The sequence below is a fragment of the Arvicanthis niloticus genome, chromosome 19 (genome assembly GCF_011762505.2).
Source record: "Arvicanthis niloticus isolate mArvNil1 chromosome 19, mArvNil1.pat.X, whole genome shotgun sequence".
In the NCBI taxonomy this organism is placed as follows: domain Eukaryota; kingdom Metazoa; phylum Chordata; class Mammalia; order Rodentia; family Muridae; genus Arvicanthis; species Arvicanthis niloticus.
In genome coordinates this window covers 49,629,263-49,653,746 of record NC_047676.1, presented here as the reverse complement: position 1 = coordinate 49,653,746, position 24,484 = coordinate 49,629,263, and the positions used below count along the sequence as shown (strand labels likewise).

At 43.0% G+C, this 24,484-nt stretch overlaps 1 long non-coding RNA gene across 1 annotated transcript; it reads right to left on the bottom strand.

Moving 5' to 3' along the window:
* Window positions 1-16,225: 16,225 nt before the first annotated feature.
* LOC143435142 (uncharacterized) lies at window positions 16,226-19,263 on the bottom strand. The gene is made up of 3 exons (XR_013105152.1): window positions 19,170-19,263; window positions 17,863-18,295; window positions 16,226-16,679 (listed from the first exon to the last, which is right to left on the bottom strand). It is a non-coding gene; the product is annotated as an uncharacterized LOC143435142 (long non-coding RNA).
* Between the last annotated feature and the right edge of the window lie 5,221 nt (window positions 19,264-24,484).

The window sequence follows — 24,484 nt, the reverse complement described above, 5'->3', positions numbered from 1 at the left end:
TCATATTAGGCAGAGCACAGGACCTATCACTAGAAAAGGGAGAGTGGTTTGCCAGAACTCTGCCTCTTTATAAAAAAATAATAAAGTTAATACATAATAGCATTGGAATGTCCCAAAAGTTTATATGAAGTTTACATGAACAGCGTAGGAAGGGCTTACTCTCCACTCACATTCCTGTAACAGATATTAACCCTTAGGATGTAAACTTTTCTTTGCCCTGGCATGTTCTACATTCCCAAATCAAATGTGATGGTACAGCCTGATATTCTACAAAGATAAGAATATGGTGGCTAGAGCTCTTAGAGTTCTTGAGGACAGGTGAAAATAAATTATAAACCTCCTCTAGAGAAAAAGCTGAAATTAGTTCATTTTTTTTTTTTCACTGAAACTGTTGGGAGGAATTTTGGCACTCAATTCTGCTCCTGTTAATGACAGTCTTTGTAGGGAAGCTCTCTAAAGAGTAAATCAGAAAAGTCTGAATAATTATCTCTGTAAGTTAAAGTGAAAAGTGCTGGTTCCATGAAGCAGCACTTGTATTTGTGTATAGGCATGTGAGACTGCCCACAGAGTGTGAACATCTCTGCATCACATTTGACCCACCATCTGGTTGGTGTCAGTCAATGTCATCCACCACCTACTGCTGCCATGTCGGGCACACGAACAGAGCCACAGTGAAAACACAGGCCGTTGTGTCACCGTCGCCACATTGCAACCCTGTGCCTCCCCCCAAAAGAGACCAAGCAATCACTCAATGAGCAGCTAAATCCAATGGATCCTTGTAATCAGAACCATTCTGATTGAGGAGCTAGAGCGATGGCTGAGCAGTTAAGAGCACTTACCATTCATTCCTTCAGATGACCTTCGTTTGGTTCCCAGCACCCAAAAGGTGGCTTCCATCTGTCTGTAATTCCAGTTCCAATTCCAGAGGATCTTATGCCTCTGGGCACTTACACTTATACTCAACAGAGACACATAATAACACATAACGAATAAACACATAATTAGTGTATCTTCAAATATTTTCGGACAGTAATAGACACATATTCAGGCTCTGTGTTAGCGTTTCCCACCTACCAAAGCAGTGCACTATCTAAGAGCCCATGTAGTCTCTGACCCACTAACATGGCCTCTCACCAATAACCATCATACCAGGAACTTACCTTATTTACCTATGCCCATGAAATTCCCCTGATGCTACCACACACACACACACACACACACACACACACACACACACCAGAGGCTGCTGGCCAGAAAGAATAGGACAAATTTTCTAAAAATGTGCCGAAGCACCAGTTCCGAGTCAGTGCTGTGTGAGGAGGGACATCCTCCCCGTGGGTGTGATGTACCTAACGGAGAATTTATGGACTGTGAACCACAGGATTCAGGCAGGAGACTCGCCCTCGCTCTCAGTGGAGGATCTCTGCCACCTGTCCCCATTACACTTCAGAGCTGGGGACTCTGATCTTCAGAAGGGGAACACAATAAGGCTCTCATTGAGGTGGGTATGGTGGTACATGCTTTTTACACCAGCATTCAGAGGCAGAGGCAGGCAAATCTCTGAGTTCAGAGCTAGCATGGCCTAATCATAGGTTTCAGGCCATCACTGCTATAGAGAGAGTCTGTCTCAAAAAACAAACATAAAAGACTCTCATTGAACCATAATCAGGCTGCCCCTGAGCACACGAAGTCCCCTGCATTAAGGGATCATTAGCACACTGGAGGGAAGTTTCAACAAGGACAGGAAGAAGCACCCCTGGTCATTGGAGATGAATGGGACTGAAGGCACTCACGGGACTCACATGGGTCCTGCCTGTCATCCCCTCGAAAGCTGCAGGAAACAGACTAGAGAACTATCCCCAACCTGAGAAGGACAATGGAGACCAAGAGTTCAGTCTCTTTAGGAACAGGTCTGTGTTATAGCATCTGGAGAACACCGTCAAACAATAGAGATGTTATCTGGGGTACAGGGACTTCTAGAATGGGTGACAAAGAAAATACAACTGAGAATTGGTTGCAGACCTCTGTCCAGTCTCAGAAGCTGGGAGTATAGTTTTTCCACTAACCATTCCTTTCTTAGCAAGATAGGCCCAGACTGGAGAGACAGCTCAGTTGACCAATACTTACTGTTCAGGTACAAGTATCTGAGACTGAACTCCAGAACTCTAACCCCAAAGAAAGTTGGATGTAACGTAACTGGAGAAGTAGAGAGGAAGTGGAGACAGGCAGATCTCTGAGGCTTACAGGCTAGCCAGCTTAGCCAAGTGAAAGACTTGGTCTCAAAAATGTTCCTCAAGAAAAACATCTAATACTAACCTCTGGCTTACACACACACACACACACACACAGAAAAAGGAAAGATGTCTGATCTCAGTGCTAGGACTGCAAATGACAGAAATAGCCTTCACCTGGTGCGTCTTGTAGAAAGTGCCTAGGTCACATCCTTCCAGAAGAAGCCCACAGCCAAGATTGACTGATGTGGTGGTTTGATGAGGTATGGCCCCACAGACTCGGGTTTTGAATGCTTGGCCCATAGGGAGTGGCACTATTAGGAGGTGCAGCTTGCTGGAGTAAGTGTGGCCTTGTAGGTGGAAGTGTGTCACTAGAGGTAGGCTTTGAGGTCATATATGCCCAAGCTACACCCAGTGTGGTAGACAGTCTCGTCTTTGCTACCTGTGGATCCAGATGTAAAACTCTCGGCTCCTCCAGCACCATGTCTGCCTGGACACTGCCAGGCTTCCCACCATGATGATAATGGACTGAACCTCTGAAACTGTAAGCCAGCCCCAATTGAATGTTTTCTTTTCTAAGCGTTGCTTTGGTCTGTGGTCTCTTCACAGTAATGGAACCCTAACTAAGACAACTGAGGTGGGACTACAGCAGGTCTGACTATTCCAGCCTGAAGTGAGACCACTGTGGGGTGTTTTGACCCTGCACCCCAGAGATTGGCCTGAAGCTGTCATGCTGGCTTTCATTAACTTTGCCATCTTCCTGATTCTCCTTTTCTAAAAAACATTGCAAACATTAATCTGTCTCAGAGCCTTCTTCCAAGGGCACACAAATTATGAATATTAGTTACAGAGAATTCTGCTTCTGTGGATTTCCTACATATTTGTTACTAAGAGCCACGTGGTTTGTGGACTTCCTGGGCTCAGTTGCCTCTTATCTAAAATTTTTTAAATTTTAAAAATTAAATTTAAAATTAAAAAATTTAGGTTGTTGCTGCCATCACCCTAAATGAGTCCAAAATAGCAGTCAGGACATCATACTGAGTTGCCATGGATGTTAGATAGCATGTTTGTATGTCTCAATCTCCTAGCCAAAGGATCTTTTCCTCACTAACTTTTGTGTTTCCGGCTCCTAGGGACTAGTCAGTGTTCAGACCGCGTGGTTAAACGGTGATGAACGCTAAGAAGGGCCACACAGAGTCAGGCTTTCCTTATGACTCATTCTTGAAGTTCTAAGCCCTTGAAGAAAAATGAAGATCTTTGTTAAACTACTCGCTATATTTGGCTCTGTGGACAAGAAGGTCCTCCTGGTCACGTCAGAACTTCCTTTCCCTTGTGCCTGACTGTGAATCCAGTGGGAAGTGACTATCAGGAACAGAGCAGAGGCAGGGATTCCGGGCAGGAGAAGAGGGTGAATGAGTCCTGTCAACTTCACTGGCTAAAATCCCAGAAGCCAGTGCTTCCTGCTGACAAGGCAGTTGCCATTCATTGCTAAGCTGCTGTTCGCTGGCACAATGCTAGGCCCAGGTGCCGGTGAGAGGGAAAATACTGCACTGCCCTAGGAAGGCCGAACTCGTGCAGAAGATGGATGAGCAATAGACTCTTGGAGACCAGTGAGCCATGGTCTTCCCAAAACACCTGTGACAACATTGGTGCCAGGGAGAGAGTAAAGTGCCAAGCAGCAGGCGGTAGTCTCTGAAATGAAAACACAAAATCCAGCTATAACTAGAGTCTCACTGCAAACACATAACACATTTTCTCTCCAGTCAGGGAGCTGAGGAATCAAACACCTTTCCAGCAGAAGAGAGTTAAATGAACAGTGAGTTGTTCACTAGGAAAAGAAAGCAGGCCATTGAGGAAGAAGTCTGGGATGGTGGCTGTAAAGAGGAGTTTAGGGGCCTGGGTTGTGGCTCAGTGCTGAGAGCTTTATGTAGCACAGGCAGTGGCCATGGGTTTGCTGCTCAGCACCACATACAACAAAACAAAACCCAACAGGTAACATCTGAAGATCTGAGTTCTTTCACTCTCTTTACTTAAGGCAGAGTAGGCTACTGTCACAAAATAAGAAACTACTAGGCCAGTGGTTCTCAACCTTCCTAATGCTGAGACCCTTTAATACGGTTCCTCATGTCGTGGTGACCCCCAACCATATAATTATATAACCATATAATTGTTACTTCATAACTGTGCTCTTGCCACTGTTATGAATTGTAATGTAAATATATATATATATGTATATGTATACATATATATGTATGTATGCACATGGTCTTCCATGAGGGTTGTTTGACCCAAAGGGGTTGGAACCCACAGGCTGAGAACCACTGCACCGGGCAGTTATCTGTGTTCCACGCACAGGGGAGAAGGGATTAAAGACTTTGAAAGGGGGTATCATTAACCACATGGGAAGAGAACAGTGTGAGAAAGCTAACGCATCCTTAGAGGCCCGTCCTTTCATTGTCCAAAATAAGGAGGCCGCAGCACACTGGTCAGGCTTGCGTCTGTCTTGTCAACTCTGTTCCTTTACCCTTGGTTCGGGAGTGAGAACGGCAGACAGGTCAGGAATTAGCAGGATCTATAGTTAGACTTTCACAGAAGCTCATATGATCAGGCAGAAACTTGTCTAGGCAGGTATCATGCTCAGAGGAGGAATGTGACAAGGAAGATGCCAGAGGATATATGGAACACGGTGGCGGTAAAGTGAAACGGAGGGGCCGCTAGTCACCGTTCACTGACAGCAACAGCAGGAAAGTCACTCAATCTTTGCTCCTAACGCCGACATGAACACCACACAGCTAGGCTAGCTTCTATGGGAGCCACAGAGACATTTCCTTTGACTAAGACCCAGCTTGAAATCATACTCTGTATCTCAGCTGGAGACTACATCTTGGTTCCTTCATTCCAGTGATGAGGTGGGCCAAGGAGAAAAAAAACATAGAGGATCAATTGGTTAAAAGAAACGCTGGAGTAGCACATGCCGAGAGGCAGATGTCAGCCCTGTGACACTGTCGTCAGGTATACTAACATAAACTATGACCCCAGAGTTCGAGAGACTGAGGTAGGAGGACCAGGCAATTGAACTTTACCTGGGCTAAGTAGTAAGATCCTGTACAAAAAAAAAAAAAAAAAAAAAAAAAAAAAAAAAAAAAAAAAAAAAAAAAAAAATCCTAGTATAATACTAGTTAATTTCACATCGATGGGCAAGAGAAGAGAGACTTGGGAAGAGTATATGCATGATTAACCGTTGACCCCAGTTCAAAAGCAGCAACGATGAGAAAGATAGCAATAAGAAGTAGTAACTTTGGGGCCAGGCTGGTGGAGCATGAGGAAGTGCCTGAGAAAGCGTCCGGGAGAACTCTTGGGGTTGCAGTACCTGTACCAAAATCTAGGTAGGGATTATGTGGACCTATTCAATATGTAAAGCTTCTAATGAACCTACCATTTGTTTAACATTTATCAAATATACATTATATATATACATATATACATATATATATGCATGCATACATATGCACACACACATATACTTTTGGGGGGACTTGAGAGAAAGGGGGTCCCACTTTGCAGCCCTGACTGGCTTGAATTCACTGTGGAGATGTCCCTGGCTCTACCTTTGGAGTGCTGAGATTAAAGGAGCGCCACCATAACCAGGCCCAAACTAGCAGAATCTGGATCTGGGTAAGTTTCCTGGGCTAGCCTAGAACTTACAAAACAGCTCAGGCTGTCTTCAAACTTGCTATCCTCCTGCCTCAGCCTTAGTGCTAGGAGGATTGCATGCGACTGCCATCACACCTAGGAAAACAACATTTTAAAACTCATTTCTTTCGTTCCTGATTCCTCCACTCGACACAGATTAGGTAGGCCGACTGTCTTAGCCAGGTTACAGCTGAGCAGATCTTCCTGGGAAAATGAAATATAGGGAGGGCAATTTTGCATTTCCTCTAGGTAGAGGTGCCCAGACAGCAGCATATAGCGTGGCCATTCAGCGGCCAGTGGATACAAGGGCACACACTGTTTCCCAAAATGCAGGAGTGATGTGGGCAAATCTGGACCCTCAAACAAAGCAGGGAGGAGCTACAGAGCCAGGCAAGGATATTTACCGGGACTACCAGAGACAGCAGGGGCTTTGCGGGTTTGTGCCTCCCCTGGTCTAAGAACAAGAATAGCACCAAAAAGCGGTGGGATTAAACGATAGATGAGGATTGCTGTGTGACTCTGGTTCCTGAAAGCGAGCCAGAGCAAAGCTTAGAAACAGCATCGAAGGGACAGAATGCCCAGGGAAGCATCAGGAGAGTAACCTGAAACCCTGGCTCATTCGCTTAATCAAGTGTCCCACAAGGAGGTGGCAGGCACTCAAAACAAAAGCAATATTGAACCTTTGCAGGAAACAGACCTCATCTGCGTAGCTCTCAGCTGAGAGATGAAAAATAATATGCCAATGGCAGGGTACACGGAACAGAATGGCAAGAATGGGGACGCTAATTGTCATCTTTAGATCAGCGAGTACAAGACCTGTTTGTCTGAGATCAGACATAGATGCCATTGTAATCTGGACCGAGTGGCACTCCGTGCAGTCATTCAAGGATAACATTAACCATTTTAGCATGCAAAGATAACAGTGCTGTCAGAAACAACAGCTGCATCGGAGAATACACTGTGGTCATTAGAGACCAGCATCAAAACCGAGCAAGCAAATGAGAGTCCAATAATTAAGTTAGAGATTTGTTCCGGGCTGGTCCTGCTTGCCAACGCCATCTACCAAAAGCAATGTGGTTGTTTCAGATGGCATGAGGGCACAAGGCTGGAAAGGTAAGAATATAGTTCCCAAAGACAGGCAGGCTGTGCTTCTACATTTACCTTCCTGAAACGTGTCGCCTACAGTCTTCCTCCTGTGCCTGAATCCATTCATACTTCTTCTATCCAGCGAGCCAATGTGCATAATTACTTCTTTTTTTTAATGATTTATTTCTTTGAAGGTAGAGAGATGGCTCAACCATTAAACATGCTAGGCTCAAAACCAAAAAGACTGTACATGTATTTTATGTGTATGGTGTTTTGCCATATATAAGTGTGAGAGAGAGTGTGTGTGTGTGTGTGTGTGTGTGTGTGTGTGTGTACCATCTGCATGTCTGGGGCCTGTGGAAGTCAGACAGTACTGATCCTCTGGAATTGGAGGAGTTACAGATGGGTGTGAGCCACCACATGGGTGCTGGGAATGTAACCCAGGTCATTTGCAAGAGCAACAAGAGCTCTTAACTACTGAGCCGTCTCTCCAGCCCCAAGAAGTTCATTATTTTAAAACGATTTATTATTCTTTTGGGTTTTTTTTTTTTTACTTGTTTCCCTTTTTGTTTTTTGAGACAGGGTTTCTCTGTGTAGCCCTGGCTGTCCTGGAACTCCCTCTGTAGACCAGGCTGGCCTTAAACTCTGAGATCCACTTGCCTCTGCTAGGGTGTTTTTATTTTTTGTTTGTTTGTTTGTTTTTGGTTTTGTTGTTTTCTTTTGTTTGAGACAAGGTCTTGCTATGTAGTTTAAGCTGGGCTCAAACCCACTATATAGTTAAGGCTGGCTTCAAATTCTTTTTTTTTTTTTTCTTTTTAAATATGTGCGAGTATTTTGCCTACATATGTTTATGTGCATTACATTTGTGCATTGCCTGAGGAGGCCAGAAAAGACCATCAAATCCCCTGGGACTGGAGTTACAGACAGTTGTTGACTGTCATATAGGAGCTGGGAATTGAACCCAGGTCCTTTTGGAGAACAGTCAGTGCTCTTAACCACTGAGCTATCTCTCCAACCACTGGGCCTCAAAATTCTTGATCCTCTTGCCCTAACCTCTCATCTGACATGCTGAGACTGTAGGCACATGCCACTATCCCTAGCCAATGTGCATTGTCTGTATCAGCCTTCTAGACCAGATCCTCTGTTATCTGTACCAAAATTGTGTCTTCTTACTTGCATGACTCCTGCTCTGGCAGCCAAAAGACTTTGTTGGTTGTTTCAAGAATCTCTTTGCTGGGGAGACTTTCCCGTAACAAGGTCCCGACAACAAACCAAAGTATAATTCTATGAAAGTTCAAGCTGGGAGCCAATGAGTTTATTGTGCTTTACTTGTAAAGCATAGATGAGGAGCTATTTATGGGAGCGTAGGTGACTCCAAAGCTGCTACACTGTAGTCTTCACCCATCGTGAATGATGGACTCTTATAGCCACATAGACAAAATGCCCTTAGGTAGTCTTCCCAGCCTAAATAATCTAGTACCTTCCCCTTCAATCACAATTGAGGTAGAACTGCATACAAACGCCTGGGAGGAGGAGCAGACGGAATTTCAGATGAAGGGATAACAGTCTTCTCCCCTCCCACTTCAGATGGACCGTACACAGTAATGGGGCATTCTCGTTGGCAGGCGTGCAAGCACAGCTGGTCTGATGAAGACTCCAGCGAGCTGATTTGCTTGGAGAATCATGTTCTACAACACTGTTGTTCTACAATTGCTGCTCCAGTTACCAGCCTCTCAGGTCCTCCCGCCTCAGTTCCTACTTCAAGGCCCACTATAGTTTTCCTTCCACAGATAGTAACTGATCACGAAGCAGGCAGACATCACTGGGCTCGCCCTTACCTCTCCAAATTCAGCTGCCGTACAAATAAACCTATCATTTTAAAAGCCCAATCGTTTTTCTTGGTTCTTGTTTGAGTTATTTTTTTCAGCACTTTTAATTCCCAGATGTCTTTATATTCTGATGGCTTCCTCATCCTCAAAGAGATCTCTCTGGAATGTACTCTGAAGTGTGCACTGTGAGTCGTCAGGCATACTCTTAGCTTTTAGGACTGCACTCCTGTCCTCCCCACCGAAGTAGACTCTAGGACAGAGATGAGTGAGCCAAAAGTCAACCGTGGAATCTCATTCAGAGCAACAGCAACGAAGGGGAAGGGGATATGCAGGCCAGAGGGGCCAGTGGGAGGGTAATGCAAAGAGCATCAATCTAAAGGCCCTTCCGACTGTCCAAGCTTAGGGTGTACTATAAGGCTATGAGACCAGTCACTGGATGGAGGTTACTCTAGGCTGGGTGTATAACCTCAGGCAAGATAATTCTCTTCATCCCATTTATGTCTCTGTGTCACAAAGAAAGCTTCCGTATGTGTTGTCTGGTTTCTTTGATTTCTGTTCCGTTCCACGTTTTGTCCGTCCATCTACTAACAATGGCCTGTCCTCATTGCTATGGTTTATGGATCAATTTTATGAAACGGATACTATTATCACTTCATCTATCTTTTTTTGAAGACTGATTTACTTTTACTCATGTGTTCATGTGTGTGCCTACATGTATGTTTGTGCATTATGTATGTACAGGTGTTGACAGGGCCAGACCGAGGGTGTTGGGTCTCCTGGAGCTTGAGTTATAGGTAGTCGTGTGCTTCCTGGCGTGAGTGATGAGAAGTGAATTTGGGTTCTCTAGAAGAACAGCTAGAGGTTTTAACTGCTGAGCGGTCGCTCTGGCCCTCGTTTGTTTGTATTTGAGAAAGGATTTCCTGTAACCGAAGGCCAGCCTGGAGCTTGCCATGTAGCTGAGGAGGAACTTGTATTACTCCTGATCCCCGCCGCACCCGGGATTATGGGTATTCACCATTACACAGAGCTGAGGACCATTTGTTGTTGTTTTGTTTGTTGTTGTTGTTTTGAATACTGAATTTTCCTGTAGAAGATTTATCTCTTTAGATACCATTTTCTTTTCCTTAATGGCTTTTAATAAAATTGATTACTATGTCCAGGTAGGTCTTACACATTTTCTGTTAGATTCTTTCCTAGGTACTTGGTAGTTCGTGTTGCTATTGCAAATGGTATTTTATTGCTGGTGTTTAGCAACACAATGGGCGTTGGCTTTTAATTCAGCAATCCTATTAAATTCTTATGTTAATTCTGATCAATTTTCTGTAGATTTCATTCTCCAGTATCCATAATACCCACTGCATGTGAAAGCAACAATATGCTTTCATAATAATTCATTGTAATAAGAGATTTTAAAGCCAGAGCTAACCGTTTCCTCTTCTCTGGCCACACTCCACACTATTCGTGAACAGACTTCCACGTTCCCTCCTTGTTTATGCTGATATGGGGGGGGGGTGCGCTGGTTCATTTGCTCTTCTTGGAATTCCTATTCTTCAAACACATTATTCCTCAACCTGATTTGTTTACTGCTGATTATTATAAAATTCCCCAACTCCATTTTTCTCTCATATTTTATGCATGTAATGTAAGTGTGCCTGTGTCATATACTGGTTAGTTTCAGTTTGTCAGTTTCTGTGCCTCACTCTTATCTGTAAAATTAATTTTATTGTTTTATGTGTATGAGTATTTGCCTGCATGTATGCCTGTGTGCCACACGTGAGCCTGCTGAGGTTAGAAGAGGGTGCTGGATCTCTGGAACTGGGTGTGTGAGCTGCCATGTGGATGCTAGGAACATCCCAAGTTGGAAGAGCAACCAGTGCTCCACCGGTGAGCCCAGCCTTCAGTCCCAGAGTGCCCCTCTCGTTAAGAAAACTACAGACCCCAAGCCAAAAATATTAGATAATCCGGAGACTAGACAGGGCCTTTGATTCTCTAGCAAGAGACTTTGCAATTAGGGCCAAAGGTAGATACCTCAGCGGTACAGAATTCAGAAGGACTTGTACTTAGTTGGCACAAGGTCCTGGCTTCAGTCCGCAGGATCAGAGAGGAAGAGAAAAACTGGTAGAGACAAAAATGGAGCTGAATTCATGCGTTTACAATTTATAAAATTATTTTATTTATTTTGAACTCACTACTGTAGCCAAGGATGATCTTGGGGTTCTAATTTTGTCTCTGCTTCCAGTGTGCTGGGATTACAGCCACACACCATCTCACCTGGTTAATGTAGTGCCCATTACCAAACCCAGGGCTTTCTGCTTGGTAGACAAACACTCTACCATCTGAGCTGTGCCCCGCCCCCAGTGCTTTTCAAAGTTAAATACAGTATTAAAGGCATCTATGTATCTTTCTTAAATGGCTCACACTTTGATCAGATTTTGTTTTACTTCAAAGAAGTATTGTTTCTAAAACAGATCCAATTAGAGCTGGCACTCAGGACTGAGAGACAAAGTCAAACTGTCAGGTTCTGGACACACAAACCAAAGAAACATTCACATTCAGCAAAATGTTTGTTAGGCCTCCAAAGATAAAACAACAATTTGACTTTCTTCTTCTGAGGGTAACCAACGTACTGCATCAGGTGATCCCAGTTGTCTCGATGGCACGGGGCCATGCCACAGAGATCACGTCTGTCCGGTAAGATTACATGAGGACAGAACCTGCCCCAGCTGGGCTGGCAGTGGTGTTACCAGCTCTAAAGCTGAGCTCTAGTGATTTTAGAGTGGAACAAGTCAAGGAGCAAAGTACGTCAAACCTCGGACAGTCTTGCTCTGGACTGCAGAGGAAACATGGGGTTGGGAGCATACAAAATCCCTTATGTCAACACTCCGAACACATGGAGCCCTCTGTGAAAACCGAACACTATCTGCCAAAGAGATGTTAAAACAAAGTCATCTGGTGTTTTCTGTAAATAACTTACTATTTCTGTTCTATCATCTTGTAAGTATCAATCATATTTGTGCAAATAGAATTCTAGGGATGACTAAGGCCATTTTCTGTGATTTTACTAAAGAAATAACAGTTTGGTATATAAATTTTATATTAGCAGGTGTTTTAGTTTTATGTTACTATTTCATTCTTACTGCCTCAAATTCATAACATCATCTATACTAAGTGATTTATTACTCCTTTGAAAGTTACTAGTAGGTGGAGTTCATAATTTCATTGCCACAAAGAACAAGTGTTAGCCCCACTGCACAGAGTTGGGGAGAGGCCACTAAAATATATGGCTTCTATCTTCAGGGTTGACTTAATAAATTAAACACTGTCGTAATAGTGACCCCCTGTGAACTGTGATCTGCCGTTGAGCTAGTGCTTTTTGTAATTACCTCATTCAGTCCTCACAGTGGGCCAGCGTGATACACGGTGTCTCATTGTGAAGGAGAACACTAAACTTGACCGGACCTTGGACTTTGCATTAAGGCAGTCATTCAATTCTTTGATGGTCTTATCTGGCCTATTGGATATTACAAGATGTCAATGTCCTTCAGGGAGAGACGACTGCACAGGGAAGCTGCCGCTCAGTTGTACTTACTGAAGTGCTGGGGGACATCACAGGAAGGGCATTCCCACAGGTGGAACACTGGACAGCAACCGAGGTGACAACAGTTGGGTTCCGGCGAGTGTACCTAGGAAGCTGAGGTTGAAACTGAACACCGGAACGAACATTTCCGAGAGCCTGGCCAGAAGTCGTTTGGGGACAAACTGTTGCATGCATTAAGTGTAATGTTAAAGAACTTAGACACTGCTGTAGAGAAAGCGGTAAGAGGTAGTTTAACAAGTTTAAATTGTGTGTGTTGTTATAGAGAGGTGTACATTTGAAAGCTGAAATACCCAAGGAACAATATTTCCCCGTCTGTCAGACTATTATTTTGTTCTTCAGTATAACCACTGTTAGTTTAGACACAACCTTTTCAATGCATAAAAATATGGAGCTACTGTTTAATACGAATATAATTATACTTGACACTTCTCTTGGCAGTAACTCACTGGGGAAAATAAGTTCTGTGTGTCAACATACACTGTGAGAGTTTCTGAGCAGCTTCAGGCAAGACAAGCTTTCATGTGCTAAGATATTTAAAATCTAGAAAAAATATTGATCTTAATATAATATAGATATATTTTTGTAACCTATTCAGTTATTTTTAATCTGAATTATTAAAAGTGGAGGTGATGGAGACATAAAAACATACATATTAACATTTAATGTCTTCAAATTGCTCTTTAAAAAGTTTTTTTTTATCAAGTTATGTTCTTTAAGAAGATGCTCAGATGCTTTTTTCCCCCTCTGTATATTCATCAGTATTCTGTCTGATCAACAGGGATTCTTTTTTATTGAGCGAGGTTGTAACAAGATCCTAGCTGTGGTGTGTCAGTCAGTTAGCCTACTTCAATCGAATTATTGTTTTGAATGCGTGATTCATTGTCTATTTAAAGTCCTAGAAACAACAACTGGGGAAACAGACACTAAGGAAATGGATTGTAATATATTTGGGACAGTGACTAAACATAAAATAAATCACACCGGGCAGAAAACTAGGAGTCCTGCATTCAGTCAGTGGGTCCCAAATACCAGTACAACAAAACTTACATCAGCCAGAGAACTTTTAAAACCATCCAGTGTCTGAGTTGCACATCTTGGTTTTCATTTTGTTGGTCTGTAGTATGGCCTGAGTATTAAGATATTAAAAACCCCCACGGGGGATTACACTATGAGCTGCAAGTGAGAATTTGTTCAGAGTATTCATTTTGAAGGTCCTGAATTCCACAACTACATACCTATAAAGATGCCCGATAGGCTTCCATTCTTTCTTGAAATTTTCAGAGACAAATTCATGCTTGGCAGAAGCCTGAACGGGACCGAGTGTTTAAGGAACATCTTGCTAGGTTCAATCTGAACACTTTATACAGATAGTATGAGGAGCTATCTGGATTGTTTTCCAGGGTTTAATTTCACTTCTGTGACTTGACCTACAAAGGTGAAAGAACCGGATGGCTCAGAGGCTGAGTCAGACATCATGCTAGATCCAGGTAAATCAAGCAGAGGCCCTGTAAGTCTCTGGCAAATGGATGAAATAAACAAACACGGTTCTCAGAACATTCTCTGCAAGATGAAATCTACCAGTTAGAACAGGTCTGGCCTGGCTGGTATGCAGAGAAGGCAGGATTTCTACAATACATTAAGAGAGTGATGAATGACCTGGTCTAGTGGAGAACATTCCTCAGTATCCAATGGCCTGAACCCCGATTTCTCAGCCTCTCTCTCGTTTTTGCCCCCTACTTTTCTTCTCCTCGTGCTCCTCCTTCTCCTGTCTTGTAAAGATAAAGTCTTCAAACATAGTCCCTGTGATTGTTGATACCGGAAGGAAAATCCTGTCATGTGGAAAAATGAGTGTCCCCCTGCTGACTGGGACAGTGAGTCACTCCTTGCCTCAGACCTAAGGGTATTCCAATGTTCCATGCCAACCTGCCCTTGCCAAGCAGCTGACACTCTAAAGAGAACTTCTGACCTTCAGAGATGAAAACTGAGCTCTCATAATCGGTCTCCCTGGTCTCACGTACGCCTGAGTGGAGGATGAAGGCTGCAAGGGCTGCCACTTTCTAGGCATGAGGAGACAGAAGCTGCTGATCTTTGGGGCATGGGAGGGGATGGAGAGCCTGCTTTGCAGCATTGCTGTCGAGTCTGTAACACTGCCATTGTGGCTGATGTCAAGTTAGCAAAGCCTTCAGTGTGCTCACAACATTCCTGAAGGTTTACTAATCAGCCTTCACCATCCTGTCCAGACTGGTTCCAGCAGACTCCTGGTTCTGCCCTGTGAACGATCGGCCCTCTTAGTGATGCATGCCTATAGCCCAAGCACGAGGAAGCCTGAAGCAGGAGGATCACGAGTTCAAGGCCAGCCTCAGCTACATAGCAAAAAGTGTCTTCAAAAAGGAAATCTTGGTAGCATAATATAATTATTATTTAAGCTTATACCATTTTGTGGCTCAAAATTCAGTCTAGTAGAGCTGCAAATGTCAGCTCACACAGAGACCACAAGTTACTCAACATTTACTTGTAAAGACCCTAAGGGTCTAATGAAAGAAGGACTCAGCTATTAATACTTTAAGAGGTTTATTTCTAAGAACTGAAAACTAGGGGCTAGAGATATGGTTCAGCAGTTAAGAGCACTGGCTGCTCTTCCAGAAGACCTGGGTTTGATTTCCAGCAACCACATGGCAGATCACAACTATCTGTAATTCCAGATCCAGGGAATCCAATACTCGCACACAGACATACAAGCATGTAGGCAAAACACCAATGCACGAAAAATAAAAGATAAATCATTTAAAAACAAAAGAATTGAAAACTAAGTGAAATACTTAGGGCCAAGACCATGGAATAAACTGAAAAAGAGTTCTTTAATTACTAAATGGACAGTGACATGCTTGGCCCCTCCCCCACCTCTTTTCTCATCAGATCTGAAGGCCTGTTAGGAGAAACTAGTCCACATCAAGTTTATTTCAGCCAAATATGAATTGTGAATTCTCTAAAAGAAATCAGTACTCTATGTGATGTTAGGAAAGCCTATGTTCTTCAAATGGATGTCTTACAGAATAAAAGAGACCTGGGTCCTATTTCAAAAAGAACCATCAATTCTCCCTAGAAAATGATTATTTTTCTATGACTTTTAAAAATATTCTTTTTATTTTATGTGTACGAATGTTTCACTTGCATATGTTTTGTGTATCATATGTGGTTATGGTAGCGTGAGAGGCCAGAAGAAGACACTGGATTCCCTGGAACTGGAGTTACAGGTGGTTGTGAGTCACCATGTGGGGTGCTCTTAACTATATCTTTAGCGCTATCCCCTTAAAAACTCAGAAATATGAGTTAAACATGTTAGCCAATTACTACTTGGGAGAATCAACCATCTGTGCGGTGCATGCTACAATATCATAAAATCTACTTACAGATTGCTGCCACGGAACAATAGTAAGTAAGCACTTGCATTTGCATAGTAGAGAGGTCCTGAGTGATCTGGGGTCTGAATAAATGTTACTGTGCAACAAAATGTGCACCGTCAGTTTGAGCAGGTTATGTACCGTCTCTAGGACTAGGACCCTTATTTGAAATGGACAGAAAATTTGTATAGGTATTGTGGTACATCCCTGTAATCCAAAATTCAAATGACATGAGGGTCATGAGTTTGAAGCCACCCTGGGCTAACAGAGTAAAAACTTGTCCCAAACAATAAGGCTGGGGATGGAGAGATAACCCAGTGGTGCTCAGTTACTTCTCTGCTGCTGTGATAAAACACAATGACCAACGTGAGGTATAGAAGGATTTATTTGCGCTTATAGACAGAGAGTCCTTCACCATCTAGTCAGGCAGTGATGGCACATGCCTTTAATCCCAGCACTTGTGAGGCAGAAGCAGGTGTATCTCTGTGAGTTCAAGGCCATCCAGGTCTACAGAGAGAGAGTCCTTCCACCATCATGGTGGGAAGTGTGGCAGCAGGCAGGTACAGCAACTGGAGCAGCAATCTGAGAGTTCACATCTCTGACTACAGGCAGCAAAAGAAGAGAGAATCTGAAATGGCTAATGGCTTTTCAAATTTCAAAGCTCACCCCCACGATACACTTTCTCCAGCAAGGCTATACACCCTAAACTTACCCAAGCAGGTCCACCAGGTGGGGACCAAGCAGGTCCACCAGGTGGGGACCAAGCAGGTCCACCAGGTGGGGACCAAGTATTCAAGCATTTGAGCCTCCAGGGGACGTTCTCATTCAAACAAGCAGTTAGCTGCTCTTGCAAAAAGAAAAAAAAAAAAAAAAAAAACCCAAATTCAGTTTCCAGAACCCATTTCCAGTGGATCACAACCAACTGTAACTCCAGCTCAACTTCCTTTTCTTGCCTCAAAGGGCACCTGTACTAACATGCATGAGCATGTAAAATAAAATCTTTATTAAAAAAAAAAAAGTCAAGAACTCCAAACCTATACCCAAAGGTGCCTACCTTGAGCATGCTGTAGGATCTAATAAGGTAACATAAATATAGGAATTGCCACAGCCCTAGCATTTGGTAGATATATAATAAATCATGAATTTGTTATAGTGGTATCTTTCTGTAGATGTTTTGTAATGACAATTTTGGAATTTTGGTTTCTTTTAAAAACACAAAATATTATAAGAATGTGCTTTTCATTTTAATCCCAGGAGTAGGGATGTGGAAGATGCTTCAAACTGTCCACAGCAGCTGACTGTGAGCTGAGCTGTGCCTCGTGCTCTAGCAGAGGCGTGGTTTTCCCAGCTGCAGATAGTTTCTAAGATCGTGTGACATTTCGAGTTCTGGGAACTTTTCAGAGTATATAAATGAATGCTAGGCCCCACCCCCCAGTGGTTGAAATCAGTGGTTGTTGGTCATTTAGGGGGGTTGGTTCCTGTTTGTTGGTAGTCGTACTCAAAGAAGAACAAGAAGAAAGAAATTATATTCATAGAATCTTTCCCTCCCTTGTTCCCTCCCTCCTTTCTTCCCTCTCTTTCTCCTCCCCCCTCTGATCCTTCTTTCTCTCCTATCTGGTGATAGGGTGTGAAACTGGGGTGAGGAAGGGTAGGGAAAGAAGAACCCACAAAGTAGCAAGACCAGCTACAATGTTTCAAGAGCATGCAGTTGTCTGTGGTAAAATTATGCTCAGAGAATGCTCGTATCCTATGGCTCCGCATTCTTCAGAGCTGAAGAATAAGTAAATGTGTGAAAAACTTGAATTTGGGGGAGGGTTCATAGTAGCCAGGCCCTATGCAATTTGAGCAAAAATAAATTCCCATTGACAACTGCACAGCGGGGAGTAAATTATTCTTAACTATGTAACACATTGAGCTTTTCCAAAGATAAAAATGGTGATGGGTCAAAGAAGTATGTTGCTTTAGACTGTCTGCTGCTATTAATAAAACAGTCTCTCTGCAGGAAGTGTATATAGACAACTCACAAAAGCAGGAAAGCCGCTCAGGAACCTGCTGGCAAACGCCTAGTCTCAGTCCATGGAACTGTCCTGCCGTAGTGAGAGAAGGTGTCACTCGTGTCACTAAGCCAAAGTCCAAGAGCAAAGCATTCCTCCTGCTTCAGGCAACGTGTGCTTTCCCCTGTAGAAGCTGGTCTGGACAGTGAAAACCGGAACTCTCTACACCAACGCCTTTATTACATAAGGAAACCAAAGCCAAGACTGGAGCTGCTGTAGCCATGTAACATTTTTGCTTTGAATCCATTTTCCCTTCCGGTAACAGCCTCTCCATGGACTGTCATCTGAGGCCTTGTTCTTGGCTTCTGGTCTTGTTAGTCTGAACAGCACTGCTGTCTCCTTAGCCCCAGGTTTGGTGGTTCCCACGGTCAGACATGGACAAATGGGTACAACGGAGCGTTTGCTGAGAGGCAGGTGGGAGGTAGAACCATAGTCATTTACAGAGGAAAAATCATTGTACGGTCACACTGCTAATACCAAAACTGGGAATCTAGCCACCTTTCAGACCAGTGCATAAAACATACCTAAGTTAAAAAATTGTTTTTCTTATGTAAAAAGTGATTCTAGATGTTGTCATAGTGTTACTAAGTCAGTCTGTCTGAGGGCCATGAACTCTTCTGCTTGGCTATTAAGTGCCTAGAATATATATATATATATAACACAAAATTTAACCAAGGCAAGGACAGAACAATGAAACGTAACTTTATACAAAACACTCCTCGGAGACTGCTTAAAAAATCATCTTAAGCCACAAAGATATCATTATATATTCAGACCCTACATAGCCACATTACAAATGGTGGGCATGTGAAAAGAAGGCTAGGGTTCAGGCAGGATGCCTCAGCAGGCATGGGCACATGTCACCATGCCCAAGGACCTGAGTTCAATTCCTGGGCCCCACACGACAGGAGTCTCCTCCCACAAGTTGTCCTTTAACCTCCAACCGTGTATATACCTTGGCCCCACATACAAAAACCAAATAAATCAGTGTAATGGGCTCGGGGAGAAAGAGAGGCAGGAGGAAGATATGGCTAGGGAACAAGCCAGGAGGGATTGGGTCCAGACCCCACCTTGGATACTAGAATATATGAAGCTCTGTTCCTTTCTATACCGTTGTGCAGTGTTTGCATGTCATGTATATACACGATCCCACATACTTTAAGACATCTCTGCAGTTGTTCTAATAGTACAGTGCTGATTTAGTCACTGTTCTAGTGCTGTGAAGAGATGCCATGACCTAGGTAACCCTTATAAGAGTTATATTGGGACTTGCTTACCATTTCAAAGGAGAAGTCCATTGTTATCCTGACAGAGAGCATGGATGCTGTTCAGCAGGCACTGGAGCAGTAGCTGAGAGCTACATCTTGATCTGCAGGCAGAGAAAAAGAGATGTTGGGCCTGGCCCTAAGCTTTTAAACATCAAAGCCTGCCCCCAGTGACATCCTTCCTCCAACAAGGCCACACCTCCTAATCCTTCTAATTCTATCAAACAGATCCACTCATTCATCCACTAAGCATTCAAAAATATGAGCCTATGGGGCCAATCATTTTAAACTACCACAAAAGTGTATACACTACCTGATTCTGTTGAATACAATGTGTAATTTGCAACGTCTTCAAGGTCTGTCTTTTGGAAAGTTGTAAAAATTTTTCTCCAAAGACTTTGATCATGGTAAATTGAATCCATATATCTGAAGCCCACAGACACATGGAGTCCACCTTGTTCCATAGATCATAGTGATTACAGCAGCCCTGCTGGAGTGACCACATTTAAGGCAACTTTCCCTCCATCCTTCACTTTGCTGTTTTGAGGGTCATGTTATATTTTTCTTTACTCTTGCTTACTCAAGGTTAATTAACTGGGCTTCAAACTACTCAACCTCTTTGCCTTCCTTTTGTAACTTCTAAAAAAAATTTTTTTTTGGCTTGTCTCTCCTGAAACAAGTCAGTTAATATAACTACCTATTCTAGCATTAAACTGTCTTAATTTGTTTAGGGTATCACACGAATAAAGGGATCTCTCTTGAAATCTGCATATATGGTATGTGTCTGTCATGTGCTCTCATTCTCTCCAACCACTACTATTTAATTTTCATCAAAGAGCTAGAGAGATGGCTAAGAGATTAAAAGCACTTGCTGCTCTTACAGACCACCAGGGTTTGATTCCCAGCACCCATATGGCTAACAACAGTCTGGACTCCAGTCCCAGAATATCTGACTCCCTCTTCTGGACTGCTCAGGTACTACACACATGTGGTATACAAACAATTGCAGGCAAGACACCTACAGCCATAAAATAAAAGTATATGAAAAAATTAAATCATAGAAAAACAATTAAATTTTTAATCAGAATATCTATGGCCAAAGTGTGGCTGGATTGGGGATGGTGTTCCCAGGTTTTCTGGAGAAAGCAGGAAACATGCTGGCAAAGGAAAGGAGAACGCTTAGAAAAAATTCTTATGAAGCCATTTTTGGGGAAAAGGCAATAGATCATAACAAAATGAAAAAAACAAAATAAAAATAGTTTTTAGGTTCAAAAATTAAAATAATTAGCCGGGCAGTGGTGGCACACGCCTTTAATCCCAGAACTTGGGAGGCAGACGCCAGCGGATTTCTGAGTTCGAGGCCAGCCTGGTCTACAGAGTGAGTTCCAGGACAGCCAGGACTACACAGAGAAACCCTGTCTCAAAAAACCAAAAAAATAAAATAAAATAAAATAAAATAAAATAATTTTCTTATAATAAAATCTCACATAAAGAAAAATGTAATGTTTAAGTCTAAAAAAGATACTATTTTTTACCTAAAGACTAGAAAATATTAGAAATTTGCCATGTCAGATGTGGTGATGCACACCTGTAATCCCACCCTACAGGAAGCTGGGCAGTAGCACTGACAGCTTGAGACCACGCTGAGACCCTGTCTTAAAAAACAGAATAACCAAAAAGTTTGCTAGATTCGTACTCTATTGAGAGTGTGAGAACACAGGCATCCCTATATAGCTAAGTTGTAATCTTTAAATGCCCCAGAGTTTTAACCATACAGATAATTCTTTGAGTGCGCAAAACACCACACAAAGGAAGGCTTTTCATGGAGTCCAGCAGTTCTGGATCGTTAATATAGATCACATAAAAACAAAGAAACAAAGACGGGGACACAGTGAAGGAAGAAAGGTGCAGGAGCGTGCCTCGGTGAGGCCCCGTGAGGCCCCGTGAGGCCGTGGAATACGCAGAACTGTTTCCTTCACAGCACAGAGGGAACATAACACTGCTTTTCCTGGAGAAGAGAACTCCAGTATAGACCCATATGAGGGAACAAGGCTGTGGACTGTGTCCTCCTTTGCACCTTCTGAATGTGACCAAAGCTAAAGACACATGTTCTCTGTGACTCAGCAATCTTATTCCCTAACAAATGATTGGACCTGTACCCTAAAAGCCATGCTTAGAAAAAGCTGTAGATTTTTCTCACAGTGAGAGAAACCTGCAAATAGCTACCTGGACCTCCTCAAGTGCTGAACCAAGGCAGCCACTCAGTTATGGATTTTCACCTCCAGAACTGTTAACAAAACAACCTTCTTTTCTTTACAAAGTACCTAGCTCCAGGCATTTTGACATAGCAATGGAACATGGACTAATATAATTACCAATTTGAAAAAGGCGGAGAAATTAATTTTAAAAAAGTTTATCCAAATATCTGTCCTTCTTTATTTCCTTCCTTTCTCCCCTCCCCCTTCAAGTGTTAGGAATTTAGGGTCTCATGTGTTGGGCGGGTGCTCTGTCACTGAGATACATAGTCCAAGTCTTCATTTCTCCCTTTGTGCTGATAAAAGTCAATACAACCTTTTTACTAAGAAGTAGAGAAAATACTAAGAATTTCTCTAAACAGAAAGCAGAGCAAGTATTGGTTACTAGAAAAAAAATCTGATTAAACCCATTTTAAGAAATAAAATGAAAGCCGGATGGTGGCATACTCTTTAATCCGAGCGCTCAGGAGGCAGAAGCAGGAGGATCTCTGTGAGTTCGAAGGCAGCCTGGTCTCTAGAGTGAGTTCCAGGACCAGTGGGGTCACACAGAGAAACCCCTGTCTCAAAAAAACCCAAAACAAACAAAACCCCCCAAACCAAATGAAATCTTGTTCTATCCTGACTCTGAATTCTCAAAGACTGCAATAGAATGCTTCACCCTTCCAAAGGTACTTTTTCCTTTACCAGGAAAGGTACTTTTTACAAATTTGTTAAACAACTTTTAGAAATATAAGCGAAGGAGGAGGAGGTGCTGACATTTTATCACGGACTCCATGGTAACTGGGAGGGAGCACTCGTTTGTGGATAAGTGGCTGGTAAAGATGAAAAGGCTGTGGAAGCGCCCGGTTGAGTAAATACGGCTTATGTGACCATAGCGACCACTGGGAGAATAGTGACCTTTGCAGGTGAAAGAACAGAGAAGACAACTGTCAGAAGGAAGAAAACTCGCTGTGTGTGTATGGCGAAGAAAGTGGGGCGGGGATAGGTATGGGGGTGAGAGGGGGTACCTGTGGTGGGCGGGGTCGCACAGGATGGACCGCAGGGGAGATTCACACACTTGGGATGTGATCTAAACAGGTACACAAAACTACAAAGCAGGCTAATTCTGAACATAACAGAAGGTCTCAAAAAAACGAGCATGCTTTCCGAGGAGACTTTCTTTTCTGGAGGCAGCCATGGGTCCTGTAAGGGTCAGCCTTCACACCTCTCTCTCCAGCGGCTTCACACTGAAGCATTTGCATTTTTAGTCTGTCAGGTTTTCTCCTCTTGATGAATTCGTTTCCTGATTAAAAAAATAACAGGAGTTCCTTGTAGAAGACTGGAAAATGCAGAGAAGTTGTAAGACAACAAAATAAAACAAACACACAAAGTTGCCCAGAGAACAGCGCTGAAGTCTGGATCTAGAGCTGCTCCTTGGGCAGGGTGCCGCGGCATACACAGTCACGTGGGTTCGGGCTTCCTCTGGGAACCCAGGCATTGTTTGTTATTTGACTTTGCCATTCTTTATTTGCCTTCTCCCCTAGAAGCCTGGGGCTGAGCACATAAAGGACGCTCCAATAGGGCTGTTGAATCTTCCTTGTTTCACATTACTTCTTGAAGATGAGCAGCTAAGTGAGGCTCCCTTGATCCAGGCAGATGCCCTGTATGTCAGTGCACGTCTGAAACCGTGGGTCATGTCAACCCTATTACATAACGTTTGGTTTTTCTCAGCCTATCAGCAAAGGTTCTCTAGAAGGATGGAACCAGTAGAGCATTCCCCACTATGCATGCATGGCTTGTGGCTATAACCCAGCACTTAGAAGACAGAGGCAGGACGATCAGAAAGAAGTCCGAGGTCACCCTCAGCTAAGTAGCAGTTTGGGGTCAGTTTGGCTATCTGAGGACTTGTCTCAAAAACGAAACACATGAAGAAGGATTTATTAAATTGGTTTCCATGGACAGAGGCTGCTTAGTTTCTCCATGGCTGTCTGCCTGTTGGAGAACCAGGGAACTCAGTACCTGCTCAGTTGAAGAAGCTAGAAGCCTCAGAACAAGAGAGGCCAGAGATGTAGCTTCAGTGTGACGCTGAAGGTCAGTCTTGAAGACCCCAGGGAGTCACTGACTGAGTTTGCATCGAAGAGACCTGAGTCTGATGTCCATGACAGCAGCCTTTAGTGCCCATATAACCAATTAAACATTTGAAAATCAATTTAACATTCAGATAGCTGAAGTTTAGATTAAATAAAAAAATCAAACAAGCAGGGTTTCTTTTGAACATTTGTGTTTAGATGCTTATTCCTCCTCCTCCTCCTCTTCCTCTTCTTTTTCTTCTTCCTTCTTTTTGCCTTTGAATAATGAAAATGATCCAAAAGATTCCATGCTGTTCAGAAGTCTGGAGGAAGAAAGCTAAGAATATGGAATGTGCCTGTAATAAAATTTTCAAGGAGAGCAGATGGAATTACTCAAACCTGAAATACAGCCAGAATTCTGAAGTGAGCATCTCACCCTTGGAAGGAAAACATGCTTGGAATTGTTTATAACCAGAGTTATCCAGGCCCTTTCAAACATCAGAGCTGTGGGCTAGGGAGATGGCTCAGCAGGGGGGAAAGGCACTTGCTGCCAAGTCTGATGGAAAGAGATCCAACTCTTGCAAGTTGTCCTCTGACCTCCCCGCTTGTGTGTGCACTCATATATCCACAATAACTAAAATATAATAATAATTAAAAATAAACAACAGAAAAGATGGCTTAGCACATGTACTTTACAGCCAATGCTGATGACCTGAGTTAGATCCTCAGGACTTACATAAAGAAGTGGGCCCTGTGTGTTGAACTCTGACCTCTAAGGATGATGTGACATTCATGCTCCACTGCCTACAAATAAATGATTTTTAAAAAAAATTTTAAAAGCAAAACAAAAAGTTATCTGAGTCACCGAGGCTCTAGGTACCACAATTATTCCTGGTAAACGAAACAAAGCAATCTCATAGTTAAGGAAGTAGAATTTTCTTGATTCTTATACAAGCACTGGAAGTGGGAAGAAGCTTTCCTTAATGGCTCCATGGTAGGCTTCAAAAGAAAACTCTCGCCCATC